Below are 15,741 nucleotides of genomic sequence, written 5' to 3'. Positions count from 1 at the left end.
AACTAATTAGTGACTAGGGATCTCAATTCAAAGCAGTAGTTGAGACCCTCTTGGCTCATTATAAAGTAAAACATCACCATTCGTCTCTATATAGACCCCAAATGAACGAAGCAGTAGAATCAGCAAATAAAAACATAACATTCATCATTAAGAAAATGACAGAAAACTATAAGGACTAGCCGAACAAACTACACTTCGCTCTATGAGGTTATAGAACATCTATACGAACATCAATAGGAGTAACTCCATACTCCTTAGTTTTCGGCATGGACGCAGTTCAACAAGTTGAACTACAAATACCATCCCTACGCATCATACTCGAAAGTAAGCTACCGGAAGCTGAATGGGTACGAGCAAGGTATGAAGAGCTTTTATTCCTCGATGAGCGACGATTAAAAGCTTTGCATCATGTTCAAGTCTACCAACGACGCATCGCGCGACACTTTAACAAAAGGGTACGACCCCATAATATTAAAGAAGGTGACTTTGTACTAAAAGTGGTTACAGGTTCACCAACCGATCCAAGAGGAAATTCAAACCTAATTTAATAGGACCGTACCGCGTAATTGAAATTCTATCAAGAGGAGCCGTTTGATTAATGGATATTGGTGGCGATGAAATCCGTCAATTAATAAACATTGATCGACTAAAAAAGTATTACATATAAAATCCGGATAAACTCGTTCATTCATAATTAACAATCATGTCTATTAGCATTTAATTAAAGATTCTAAGTGTTATGCACTTTACCGAATCACACGGTAAAGCTCATAACACTTGGGGGGAGAATTAAAAAAATAATGTACCGTTCAAAGTGTTCAGATTTTTTCGAACATCACGGAAAAACTCTTCACACTTGGGGGTAATAATGAAAAAAAAAACTTTAACACTCATAGCACAGGTGTCGCGCGCAACTAAATCAGTTGCACGCGGATGTCACACGCAACACAATAAGTTGCGCGCGCCACCTGATGACGAACTACGAACACATAATTTCACACTTGATTAAAGTCTCGATTTTTACTAGTGATAAAATAAGGGCGTTTTTCAAACATTATGCATACTCGAAAAAAAACAAAATTAATCTTTGATTTAAGTTATTAAACAAAGTTTGATTAATTTTTCATTTAATTTCTACAAGTAAGATTAAAGAAAAATTAAAAAAATATATATACAAATAAATTTTTGCAAAGAACTACGCAAATACCTGATTTCGTGATACGAATACGTAGGCAATCTTTATGATTCGGTCATATAAAAAAAAAGAGCTCATTTTTATTCCAATCAAAATTAAAAAGACATTATAGAACGAGATAATAAGTAATTAAAAAAAAACATAGTAGTGATTACACTTTATTCAAAAAAATTATTACTCTACTTATATTGTGTAACACTCTAAGGTTTTACTATGTTTTCAATCGTCACAGTTGACAGAGGAGTAGTTTCCATTGCAGTACTTTCGGCAACCTTAGAGCTTTCCCCTTCGCCCTTCTTTTTGACCTAAACATTATGCTTCAACTTAGGAATAGGGACCTTTTCAATTCTCTTTCCCTTGTCCTTTTATTTGTTGGAGCCTTTTTGTGAGGATTTGGTGAAGGTTCTTTAATCTTCACGCCTTGTTGCGCGGGTTTAGGAGGAGCCTTTCTTTTAGGTTCTCTTGAACGAGCCTTGGGTGATGAGGAGCAGTCTAACTTTCTTCTCACTCCTTTGTTATGGCCATTGGGAGGAGTAGTAGTGGCTTAATGCATCGAAGGCTTTGGTGGATTGCCAGCCGAGGCAGCTTGATTTTGTGATCGAGCCTTATTTAACTCCCTTTTGTCCGCCGCATTCATCCAAGCCTTGTAAAAGGAGGATAGTACTATGCTCTCCGTGGGATTTTGCACCACCCACTTTGGAAGACTAGACTAATATTCCATCCAACGGGGAATTTGTTCAGGTTTAAAGTTCACATCCTTAGGGGCATCACAATCCTGTGGAGGAATAATTTGTTTCATCCCATACTGTCTCATCACCCTGCAAGGAAAGATATAAGTAGTGCTAGAGAGGCCTAAAAGCCTAATGTAGGGACAATTAAAACTATTCCCAATCATACTACTTATGTTCCACCAAGAAATCACAAAGCGTATGTTAGGAACACCATGACAGAAAAAGACATCCATTCTCCCTCATTCTTATGTTTGTAGAGAATGCGACGACCAGAGAACGTTCTCACTCCGTTGGCCTCAAGATTTTGTGGCTGATCCACGATTCACAAACGCTCCATGAGCCAAATCTAAAAATAAAAAAAAGAAGAAAACATTAATTTGCGATATTACACCAGCAGGTGGCACGTGAAACCGTTTTCGTTAGGGTCTCCTCTAAGGCGATTCAACAACAGAACAGTTTCCGCCAAAGCTAAGAGAGCGGGTGAATGACACCCCTCTATTTGCTCCACTATGGACACCATAGAATAATCTCCTTATTCTTTACCTGTCCTAAGCAAACAATTGATAACAAGACAAAAACATAAAGCATGAATTTTAAAACGTTGTTTAGTCAAGTTGTCACGAGGGGCGACAATGTGTTTAATAAATTGAATTAAATTCACGCATTCTTTTGTCCCAATTTTGGCCATATCAATTTCATTCAAGCCAAAAAATCGTTGAAAAACAGGTTTGGAATCTGACAAGGTAAGGGCATATGTCGCGGGGAGAGTATTTGCAGGGAAGCCTAGTAGAGCTTCAAACTCGCCAGGTAATGGACAATTTCATCCCCTTTAAAGAGGAAAAGATGGTGGTTCGAGTCCCAATGATTAATTGCATCATGGAGAAAATCAAAATTTATATTGAGTTGCATATAGCTTAATAGGGGGTCAAGGTGGTATATTTTAAAAGCTAATTTATCCTCGGTTGAAAGGGAAGTGACCCATTGTTTCAAACGTTGCTTAAAGGTTGTTACCTTTTTTTTAAAAGAGAATAATAATTTTCTTGACACTATTACTAGCGAATGAATGTGAGAAGATCAAAAGCCTACACGAAACCACGTTTAAATAGACCCAAACGTGGTAATTTTTTTGGCAATTGTCGCCCAAAGGAAAGTTCACCTGCAGGTGGCGCGCGCACCTCATGAGTTGCGCGCGCCAACCGCGCACAACCAATTTACATGAGCGCGACAGCTGCGCGCAACCCATCCAGTTGTGCGCGCTCTGTTTTGTCACGACATGTTGGTTGGTTTATTTTCGTAATTCGGACTATCCAATAACGGAATGTCAACAAAATCTTATGACTAATCCTTACGCTTGCCTTTGTTAGTTTTGTTTCCCTTCTTCATCCTTTTTATTTTATTTTTTTCTTTTTTTTCCTAACTTTCTTTTTTCTTTTTTGTTTCAAGTTCTTTTTTTTATTATTTTATTATTTTATTTTTCCTTTTACCTTTTTTCTTTCCCCCTTTGGTTTTCTTTTCCTTTTTTTTCCAATTCTTTTCTCTTTTGGTTATTTTTTTCAAGGGGGCGTAAGTCGGAAACCCTTTCCCTCCCTCAGAATATTTTTTTTTTCGCTTGTTAACACTTATGAAAAAAATATGATATATACAAAATATGTATCATATGTACAACAATAAAAATAAAAATAATGTGTATATGTACAATTTCCATAAGCATAAAAATAATAATAATATATAAAAGAGGAGGTCAGGATGCTTGGAGACTCCCGGAAGGCTGCTGTACATCCTGCAAAATCTAAAACAAAGATTAATATACGAAATGTGTAATAACTTCGAACAAAAAAAGGGCAAACAAACTTATCGCGACCATCCGATGATCATGACATGACAAAGCCACGAGGGCTCTCTGATAAGCTGCTCGAAAAGCACGCATAGTCCTCACCATGTCGTTCACGGACTCCCGCGGAACCTGTTCCAAAAAATAAATATAAAGGACAGTTATAAAACAATTGTGTATGATATATATATAAAAAAAAGGGATATACATGTACAAAATAAACATATCGATTCAACCGTCTCCGGTACGAACGGTATGTACTCATCCTTCGCCGCTAGAAGAATCTCACGAATTACTGACCCAAAAGCATCGGTATACGTGATCTCCGCTATGGGAGGCACCCAACCACCCAGATCGACTCGCTACAAATACGATAACAAAGGAGTCAAGGTTCCGCAAAATAAACAAAAAAAAAGAGAAAAATACTAACCGGAACGAAAGCTGGAAAAGGAGTCAGCCTGGATGCGACGAACGTCGGGTAAGATGCACCCAGCAGCACCAGATGCTCCGCTGGATAACCAAGGATCACCTGAGCTCGATCCTCGGTAAACAGCAGGTCCAGACGCAGCATCCGGATCGGAGGATTCACAGGAACTAAAGGCTCCTCGGACGAAGACTGCCAAAGAATGCGCTCGCCTAAGAACCAAGCGTTCGTCCTTTGGAGCACAGGGAGTCCCTGATAAAGGGCTCGAAAACTGCAGCGAACAATACTTGCGGACAGCCTCAGTGACCCCGACGATCAAACTCCAAGGACGGAGGTCGATCTACAAAACACAACCACATAAGAAAATCATTCAAAAAATTTGCGTACATATGAACATGTGTGTTTTTAAAATACTCGCCAACGCACAAGTCGCCGAAAGAATCCTCTGGCGAAAGTCGCAAGATGAATTCGCTCGTTTCTTCCTAATTATGACCAGACGATGACCGATAGGAAAACTAGCCTCCCCAAGTATCTTGGGGGCTAGAAAAGGCAAGTACGAGTACCCCCAAGCCTAAATAAAAAAAATACGATTAATTGAAAGCCGAAATGATGATGAAAAAAATACAAAAGATTAAGATACGCACCTCGAGGATACGACCATGCCATGAAATGGAGTTCCGAGGCACCTCAGTAGCTGCCGCAGAATCCATCACCCTGGTCGCATTGTCCATAGCTGTAAGTGATATGAAATAACCAAGAAAAAACAAGAAAAAGGGGGGAAAATCAAGTAACAACAATTTCAAATCAACAAAATAAGATAAACCTATCTCAACAATCACCAAGATATATGAAATAGGGGTTTTTAATCAAAGAAAAATAATGAATTTTTGAGAATTTTTGTGAGTTTTTTTAATGCAAGAAAAATAAAGATATGATCTTGGAATAAGATCTAAGCTAAAATAATCAACACCAAGTAAGATTATCTAGCAAAATAACTTAATTCACTAATCACAAAGTCGAGAGAAACAAGAGTTTCGATCTAATTAACCACAAAGTTTGATAAAGATTGAGATTTTACCACAAAGGAGAGATCACAAAGAACTCAAAGAAGAGAAAAACTCTCATAATTTCAATATTCAAAACAAGTCTAAGTTTTTACATCATAAAGTAACTCCTTTTATAGGGAGGCACTAATACATGAAATAAAACCCTAAACCTCATTAAATCTAAACCATACAAAATGAAAGGCTAGGATTAATTACAAGATAATAACTGATAAAAAATACTACCTAAGTCACATCCCACATACGAGGAAAATCATCTAAATAATTCAAATCAAGCTCAAATATTTTCCGATCTTGATCAAGTCAACAATAGTCAATATGGCCAAAAGTAGTGTCCATGCTCTCACATCAGTAAGCATATGGGCATACGACACCTCCGCCCAACTCAAGTTACCCACTTGCCCCAAATCACTAAGGCAAATGAGTAATCCGACAGTGAAACGTTCTCCCTGATCACTCAGAATAGTGACGGAAAGAACATGGGTAATGTATATTCGAGCCAGCTGCTCAGGTGTACACTGTCGATCAACCTCGTCAGCTGACAGCTTGTCGGCAAGAACCGAGTACGGACAAGACTGCGCGTACACATGAAGGGCCGCCACAAGACGGTCCCCCACAAGGTCACGCAGCCTCTCGTCTAACCCCTTCACAACCTCCATAATCACAAGCTCACCTCCGAAAGGAAAACCCGTGATCATAGAAAAGTCAAAAGGGGTAACCGTCATCTCTCCCCATGGGAAATGAAAAGTGTTAGTGGAATCCCACCAACACTCCAACAACCCACGAAGGAAAGCTGACAATGCAGGCTGACTCGATAGATCCCGAAGAGCCACCACCTGGGGGCTGATCCCCGAAAGCTCTGCTACCTCCTTTACCACGTTGGGTAAACTCTCGAAGCGTCCTCTCAAGTTACCCAAGACGTACAAACACATGTTAGGCTCGCTCTAAGAAAGAAATATACGAAAAAATGCGGTTATGGCTTTTCAAAAAGAGAGAAACGATGATATAAAACAAAATGGAGACGCAAAAGAACTCACTATGTCGTGCCAACTCCAAATCGAAACGTGATGGTCTAGGTCCCACTTGAGGACCTAAGGGTCCCAGTTGGGAGGAGCCTCCAAGACCACATCCTCATGGCGATGTCGATCAGCTCCGATGCGTCGCTCCCGAACCTCCTCACGAGGACGTGTCACCCTCTTTTAAGGGCGAACTAGCTCGTCAGGTCCGGGTCCACCTATTTCCTCCTCGGCGTCGACGAATGGAGGGGAATCCATGCTATAACAGATAAAATTCCTTATTAGTTTGTTTTTTCCTAAAAAGACTATTATATGTGTTCTAGACTCATTTTGGCAGCATAACGATTGTGGAAAGTGCAAAACACAAAAATCGAATGCCACCCACGCTTAGAGGCTACGATACCTGCAATTAAACTTAGTAAATGGGGGCTTTTAACACCCAAGAAAGCCATCCTGTACCAGTTTCAACTAAAGTATTCTAGGGATTACATTTCTAAATCTCAAAGAATCAACTATCTTTAGACGAATAATAATAACATAAGCATAATTATCGTCTACCAAACAATCTTGAGGTTCGAACATGGCAAAAACAAGCTTAAACAAAGAAATGCTCATACAAGGTTCAATACTCAACTATTTTCGTGAAATTTATTGCAAAACATTCCTTAAACATAGCGTAACAACATGGAACAAATAATTTTAAGAACAATGGACTAAATAAAAAACCCCAAATTCGAAATTTGGGGTTTTGCGATTCGAACATCCCCCAAATTCAGCAAAAAAACGAAAGAAAAAAGCAAGAAACTTACATTGGATTATGGCAAATATGAATAAGGGGCGAGATCAACATCCTTTAGCTTCAAAAAACAGAAAATTTCGAGCTTTTTAAAGGGAGAAAGGAACGAAATGGCGAAGGAAGGAGAAAGAGAGCGAAATGAAAAATCGCGCTCAGGGACTTTCTTTTTGCTGATTTAAATGTCTCGCGCAACTCAATCAGTTGCGCGTGACTACCCAACGTAACTAAGAATGATGCGCGCGCCTGGCGAGCGTGACCCACTGAGTTGCGCGTGGATGCTGATCACTAAAAACCGATACTCTGATTTTGATCCGTTTGATTTATTTTTAAAGGTTTTTGCTCGTTGTTAGACGTAATGGCGCACAAATTATCAAAATCTTTTAATTTTCTTTGCATCCTGTAGTTTATTTTCTTCTTTGATAGTTTTTTGTATCATCCTGCATGCACACCGTGCATTGTGCCTGCCTTAAGCATACATTTGGACGTTTTTCGTGAGCGTGTCTTAAGACGTTCCGTAGTGGTGCTTTACGTAAAAGCTTCCATAGACAGGTTTGTCCTTTTACTGTACTGACTTTAGAAATGTCACATTCTTTTCTTCCTTTTTCGCGTTCACGGCAAAGTGAAAGATTTATGTCTTCGTCATGTGCAATTACTAGATAAATGGATCAAATTATGGAGATAATTAAGTTCATACATTTTGGTCGTCGTTATATCATAGCTAGAGGTACTAACGATCTTTGGACAAGTAAAATAGGCCAAAGCCCAATTGGACGGATCATATAAGGTCACACAGAGGGCCTAGATCGAGCACGAGAGGACGAGGCCTATGATGGGCCTCATCCTCTAGCATGGATGGCCATATAGAGTAGTATGAAGGGTTTCGGGCTTCAAGACTTGGTCTAATTATAATGTGATTATAAACAGACTAAGTGCCTAGGGTTTTCATTATTGGAAATTGAGTGATCAAATTGATCAAACCCTAATTAGCAAACACGAAACCAAACCCCTCTCAAACTCTCTCTCTCTCTCTCACGGCTCTCTCCTCCTCCCTCAGCGCCAGTGTGGTGTTTGTGGTAGTCAGTTCAGTCCATTAAAGGTGGTGATCGCGATTTTCCTCCTTCACTCGACCAATCTAGTATTGGTATACGACTCGTTTGAATCCCGTGGACTAAGTAGAGGAGCAACGCTTGGGCTCTATTCTTTCCCTGATTTTCCTGTCTAATTGCTACGTGGAATTCACGCTTCAAAGGTATGATTATGTGTCTTGTGTGTTATTCATGCGATCTTGGGATTAAGTGCTTTATGAATATGTGTAGGGAATATTTCAAGCATCCCACACTTGAGCCCTACTGTGATCATACACTTACGTATGGTGGCATCCAAAAGGAAGGAAGCTAGAGCAAAAGAGTCGCCAGTAAGTTTTAGGAACTTGTAAACCATTCATAGGGTGAAGGTTACACCCCTTCACGATCCATGAGATCGCTAACTCCATAGTGGCTGGAACCATGACTGGATATTCGGGGATAAAGGTATAAATCCAACCTAAAAGAGATTTAACCTGCCCTAAAATTAGGCCATTACTTTATACTTCTCATATTCATGTGCGCTTTCTGACTAACATACAATCAATATATTAATCCTAAACCTGTTTATCTATGTTGGTTGAATATTAATGCACAAAAAAATCTATTATTGGCGATCACTTGAATTATAATCACATTAGCCTAAACAAGATTATTAATTATCTTATTTAGCATGATCACAAGTACAAATTCCCTTTAATCCTGCAAGAGAGGGCATGATCAAGCAATAACATAATAATATCAAGTAATATAATAATAATCATCATCATCATAATCTCAATCTCATAAAAGCATAATAATACTATTAGCAACATCCTAGGCATGATACTAACAAGATTAATAACAAATCCTAGCATGTCACTAAACAATAAAGATCAAAGCTTTATCCCTAACATGATAGAAGAAATAGGAAGCAACCTAATAATGATACTAGAAATCAATAAATAACATCCTAACATGATACTAGGAATTAAAATAATCTAAGCATGCTTTCTAAAGAAATATAGTAATAAAAACTACTTACTTGGTTGCCTTGTATCTCAATCTAATAACAAAATACCCACGTTAGTAACTTAAAGGAAAATATTAAATCTAACAATTAATTTAAATAATTGAAATAGGGATTTGGGACCAAACCCTCATAAATTATCAACCTTTCACATCTAGGGCGAAGGCAACTTTAAGCTTGGCTAGGTGTGTCTAGAACTCGAGAACGCAGTATATTGTATTTGAAAAGGGAAGGCTTAGAAAGAGGGAGAAAGAAAAGCTATTAGCTTGAGAGAGAAGAGAATAGAAAATTATTGATTGTTGTTAATCAAAACGGGGAAATATGACCCCATTTATAGAGAAAATAGCCCGGAAACGATCAGAAAAGACTGAATCCTATCAGGCATAAAATTGCCCCTGTCGCAGAACGACAGGGTCCAGCGCGACGCAAAAGCCCTGTCGCGGTGCGACAGGCTTGTCGTGGTGCGCTAGCTTTGTCGTTCCGCGCTAATTCACGCATTTTCTAAAAACCCATACGGAATCCTTAATCTAATTAAATTTGATTAACAACGCCCGTACTTATCTTTGAAAATCAGATTTCATCTCTTTTAAAACACTTGTTTTAATCCAAATAGAATTCTTTATTTTCATAAAAGATATAATTATTAATCCTAATCTCATTAGAACTTAAAACAACCTTCTAGATTATTCTAAAAGATTAAAATCAATCCTAATAACTAGATCATTGGGCCATAAAACCATATCAAGCCCAATTTAGTATTTTAGCCATAACTTCCTCATTATTCACCGGAATTGGGCTTATAATATATCGTTGGAAAGCTCTTTTCAAGCCCATCCAACTACACTATTATTAGACCCTTATTATGGACCAAACTAAATTGTCCTGGACATTTTCATAAATAGAGTACATTTTCAAAAACAAAAAGAAGAGTTATTTTTATTAAAACAACCGCATCACAAGACTTTTCACACTTTCACTTTGTTCGATAATCAAATGACGTGAAAGGTACTCATCACTGGGTTTGGTTTTTTGGGAGACACGATTATGTGTCTACAGAAGCCCCCACTTTTACTGAGTTTGGAGAAACGCACGTTTCGAAAACAAAAGTTAAAGTAGCGATAGGGACGAAGAATGATTCAAAATGTTCTGCTATCCTAAATCATTCTTATAACGCCAATACCTGCAAATTAGCGTTAGTTAAAAAGAAAAAAGAGATAAGAAGCGCGTATCTTGCACCGTCGAGCACACGTCTCTGGGGTAACCGATTTTATTGTTGCATTTTTATTGTAACGACCTCCACAAGCTAGGGGACATCGCCTGAAGACTGCACTGCTTGTAGCTGCTTTCAATTTCCGCTGTGACAGTCTTCCACATCTTAGGGAACACCATCGAAGATTGCTCTGCTTGTAGCACTCTTCTACCGTTTTGTGACAATATTCCACATCTTAGGGAACACGATCGAAGATAACTCTGCTTGTATTCATCCTCAGATTTTTGACAATTCCTCACATCTTAGGAAAAACCGTCAAAGATAGCTCTGCTTGTAGCCATCTTCGGCCTTTATGACGATTTTCCACATCTTAGGGATTATCGTCGAAGATCACTCTGATTGTAGCAATCGCCTATTTGGCGTGATAACTTTCCTTGGAAAGCTATCAAAGATCACTGCTTGTTGATCCTCAGCTTGCTGGTGCTTTGTTGTAATGCTTGTTGTGCTGTTGCTTGTATTTTTGATGCGCCTTTGATGTTTGTGTTTGCTTTATGAACCAATATCTTGGTGCTTGTGATGAGCCAATGCTTAGACGCTTTATGCTAAGTGAGACGATCATCATCAGGTCGATCACTTACCAAGATTGTAATTGAGCTGACTACTAATCATGCCAATTTGCTTATAGGGGTTAACTGGCGTACCAAGGAACCCAAAATTGTTGCATGAGGTCCGCATAAATCAATATGGGGGCCACAAATTGTGTCGCTGAGGAAAAGAATCCAGCACGCGCTGCCACGCTTTGTCGCGATGAGACATGCCTGTCGTTTCGCGCTGGAGTCGAGTTTTCCGAATTTAAACCCCTTCTCCTTCATTTCGCTGTTCATGCCTCATTTCTTGCTCGTTTCGTTCGAAAACTTCCTCTCGCTCGTTCTCCTTCGTTTCTCAATGAAATTCACTTAAATTTTTTGCAAATTAAAGCTCTTGATCTCTAGTTTGCCGATCTATGTAATTTTTGCTCAAACTTACTCTTTTTGTGCGAATTTTGTGCTTGTTTGCTCGCGGTTTTCCGAAAAAATCGAGACTTATATTGCTCAATTTGCTTTGTTTGTTTAATTTATGCCATAAATTTGCTTTTTTATGTTTGTATATCACCTTAGGAGTGTTTTGAGACTTATTTGGCTCAATTTTGTGAAGAAATGAGCGATTTGCCATTGTTGAACTCCTGAGTTCGTGAGAACAATGTAGTTTGTTCTTCATGTTTTTGCTAGCTATTCATGCTCAATTTGTGACAATATTCGTCCTAGTATTGCAAGAAATTATTTGATTGCATGAAAATGCTATTTTTGTTTGAATTAAAATCATGCTCTGTTTTCGTGCTACGTACTCTTTTTTTTACGAACATAATATCATGCGGCTAGGCGAACCTTAGATACTATAGAACCTTTGATTTATTGTTTGCTTGCATAATTAGCATGTCTCGACGACACGGTTCCGAATCACACTCTCGTGGGGCTCACCGAGAGGACAAGCCTGTCGATGCCAGCGAGGGTACTTCCACCAGTATGGGGGAGTTCCCTGAGTGGGATGGGCGTACTTTGTACTTTGCGCCTCTATTTCACATCTCGGAGCGAGTCCGCCTCGGGATGATCCACGAGCGAGTTCGTTGCCATGGCTCGGGCAACGACACCTTCAAGCAGCTGTACGAGTCTTATTTTCGCAACAACGAGGAGTTGCGTGAGCTGTGGGAGTCTTGTGGTCTGACTCCACTGTTGCAGGCCACTCAGGCTCTCTATTCTTTGTCCTCGAGTCATTTTCTGATTCGAGCCTGGGTGGAGTTCTTTTGGGACACCACCAACACTTTTCACTTTCCTTGGGGTGAGATGACTATCACTCTTGTCGACTTCACTCTCATCACCGGACTCGAGTTCTCGACTGCTACGGTTCTGTTTGGCAGCTATATCACCGTTTTCTCTCCCGAGGTAGAGAAGCTACTCGGTCCTATCGCTATTCGAGCTCGCGGCGAGGCTCGACCATTGCATATTAGTAGCCGATGTATTCGTCTGACCATGCTAGTAGAGGCTTTCCGAGATGATGCGACCACCCCGGAGCAGCGGGTGCGTATCTTTGTTTTGATTCTTTTGTCAGGGACTTTCTTTCCTGACAAGGGTAGTCGAGTGCTACTCTAATACCTGCCTGCTCTTCGTGACCTTCATATGGTCGGGACATATGATTGGGCCAGCTTGGCCTATGCTGACTTCCTGCTTGGATTGCGACTCGCTTGTCGCCATCATAAGTTTGAGGAGGAGGTCACTCTTTCTAGTTTTTGGAGGATTGTAGAGGTATACCTTGTTTCTCTTTACTAAAGCTTACTTTAGATATGTGTTAGCACTCGCTGATGCTTCTCTGTCATTTATAGGTCTGGTTCTACGAGTACTTCCCGTCTCTTTCACTGGCGAGGCCCTCGCCTCGTGGGCTCCCCATTGCTGCCGGTTGGGGTGGCCGTTACAATGACCTGACTGCTACTGCCCACGTTCAAGAGTTGATTCTCACGGTATGCCTTGCTTAACATTTTTTCTTTTTCCGTTGTTTAGTAGGATCCTGTCTCACGGGTGTTCATTTTGTAGGGGCCTGAGGTCCAATTTCGGCCATGGGCCGATTTCGACCTTCCTGCACGGGCTTTCCAGTATACAGCTCAACGTCGCTATTTCCAGGGGACGTATGACGTTGTGGTGCATCTGGGCGAGAGAGTTGCGATTTAACACTCTACCGAGTCTTTTGTGGTTCCTGCTCGTCCCCCACGGCACATGTTGGACCAGACAGCCATGAGAGTCCATCTAGATAGATTGTCTGCTAGTACAGACTAGTAGCGTTATATCCATCAGGATTGGAGTTATGGCGAGAGTCGTATGCTGCCTTTGGCTCCACCACCTTGTATATCGGAGGAGGCGCAGATTAATTTTGTGCCTTTGATTTATTCTCTTGATAGCCCCCCCAGCAAGTTTTAATCACCTAGATTTTATTTTGACAGGCTACGACAGCGGCTAGGGAGTTTATGCCTCCACCGGTGTCTATCACCTATCAAGGGTCTTTCAGCCTGATCGAGGAGATGATTCCACTTGCCCCTGAGCCCTGGCGCTTGATAGAGCAGTCGATACCTCGCCACCAGACCTTAGTAAGCCTTTCGTCATTATTTTGTTTGCATAGATGTTTTTTGATTATTTCTAACTTTATTGCTTGATAGTTCTCCCGCGAGGTGATAACGAGAATGGCGAGAGGCATGGACGCCTTCGTTATCAGCTCATGAGATTGAGTCACCGAGCTAGGTGTCGTCGTGGAGATGATGGCATGGAGGTATTTCTTTTTGCCTTATTCCTTACTCTATGTGCTTATTTTTCCATGCTTAACTTGATTTGTTTTTTCTATTTCAGCCTGTTCCTCCGACATGCACTCGTACGAGACTTGAGGATCGGAGGGAGAGATTCGGAATCGGCTCGAGGCGCCGACGTACTTCGGCTGGGAGCCAGGGTGGTCGAGTGGAGTCAGACCACACCGTAGTACTGGAGGATTTCGGCTCTTCGTCTGAGGGTGCTTCGAAGAGGCCGACTGGCCAAGGAGGCGCGACATCGACTCCTTTAGAGGGTGGTGGGACGTATGAGGTTGGCTCATCGTCGCAGCAGCCTCAGCAGTTGGGAGTGCAGTGGCAGCGCGAGGCAGGATGGACTGGCCCCACTCTTTCGATCCCAACCACTAGCGATCCTAATGCTGGTGAGGGGTTGACTCCTCGAACTGTACAGTTCCTTTGACATGTTTGACGTTCCTCCTCATTTGCGTACTCCGCCATCATAGCTGTGTCTGTATATATTTTTTATTTTGACTTTGTAGGACTTTGCTTATTTTGACTTGACTCTTATATTAGACATATTGTATATATATCCTATGATTACTATGTCTATTTTATCTTTTGTATTTTTTTCATTTTATGTGCATATGAGTGTATGAAAAATGTGACTAATTTTGTACGCAAAAATTTCCGTCATTTTGTCATTTTTATTATTAATGGAGGGTATTCGACTTTCTCCCCCAAAGAAAGAAATGAAAAATAAACTCAAATTTGACTAAAAATAAGCTTAAATTTAATTAAACTTAAAAATATGGGATAATGTTTGGATAACGCTTCAAAAGGAATCAAAACCGTACAGTCAAAGTACGAATCCGGGTCAAAGTCGGATAACATATGGTCAGCGAAACGCGTAATTCTGATGTAGAAAAAATTAAATAGTCGCGGCGCGCTGGGTTTATTTTTCCGAATCCTTTCGGGATTCAATTTGCGTCAGCTTTGTTTATAAGTAGCCCCCAAATCCGTCGATTTTGGTATAATTTGAACTGAAAAATAATCTCCGCTTTAAGTTTTCATCATGTCTAAGAGTTTTAGTGATTTTACTCGTTAGTGGTGTCGATCTTTGACTGCTAAAGAGAGGAAAGAGCTTGACTTTTTTCACTTGGGGGGTTTTCTTGGCATTAAGGGGGTAGATCTTGACATAGATTTTATTTATACCGCCTTAGAGTATTGGGATCTAGACACTCATTGCTTTAGATTAGGTCATGATGAAATATGCCTTTTACCCGAAGAATTTGGTGCCATCCTTGGCTTCCTTTCTTTAAATCTTGCAGTAATTCCTAAGGTGAGCGAGTATTATTATAAAGATTTTGAGCGTTTCCTTAACCTTAAGGATAGGGACTTAAAAGATATTGTGCGTGGGAATGTGGTCAATTTGAAATAATTTGCACGCTTTTATGTTGATAGACCACGCTCGGAGTCTTTTCATGTTTATAAGAGAAGGGCTTTCCTCTTTTGCATGTTTAGCCAATATCTTCTCACTAGTGGTAATATTCGTGAGGGTCAAGCAATATTAGTGTCTGTCATGGAGCAAATTGAATCAGGAAGAAATCCAATGCCATTAATTGTTGGAGAAACAACGCTTAGTTTAGATGAGCTAAAAAGAGATCCAAAAGCACCTCTTCTTCGTTCTCCAATTTATTACAAGTAGAAAATAAATAATTTTAATTGCAGAAATCAAAAATATTTAATTTCGTATAGTAATACTAACTACTTGCATTGAATTTTTGCAGGTGTGGCTAATGGAGAGACTTGAATTAATCAGTCCCCCTGACAATATTGAAAAATATACACCAAATTTCTTTGTAAGAAGGAAGAAGCGCTTCTCCATAAAGATGGGCCGCCGGGAGTAGAGTATAATCTTTGAAACTTGCGACTTTGCCATCAAATGGGTTGTTCCTTGGTGGAAGATTGAGAAGATGGTTGGTGTCAATAGCCAACCTTTTTGCCGTCTTCCTAGCTTGTCTAAGTTGACCTTTTATTACC

This window comes from Chenopodium album, chromosome 18 (assembly GCF_948465745.1).
Source record: "Chenopodium album chromosome 18, dcCheAlbu1.1, whole genome shotgun sequence".
NCBI lineage: Eukaryota > Viridiplantae > Streptophyta > Magnoliopsida > Caryophyllales > Amaranthaceae > Chenopodium > Chenopodium album.
Note: the sequence above shows the minus strand (reverse complement) of the source record.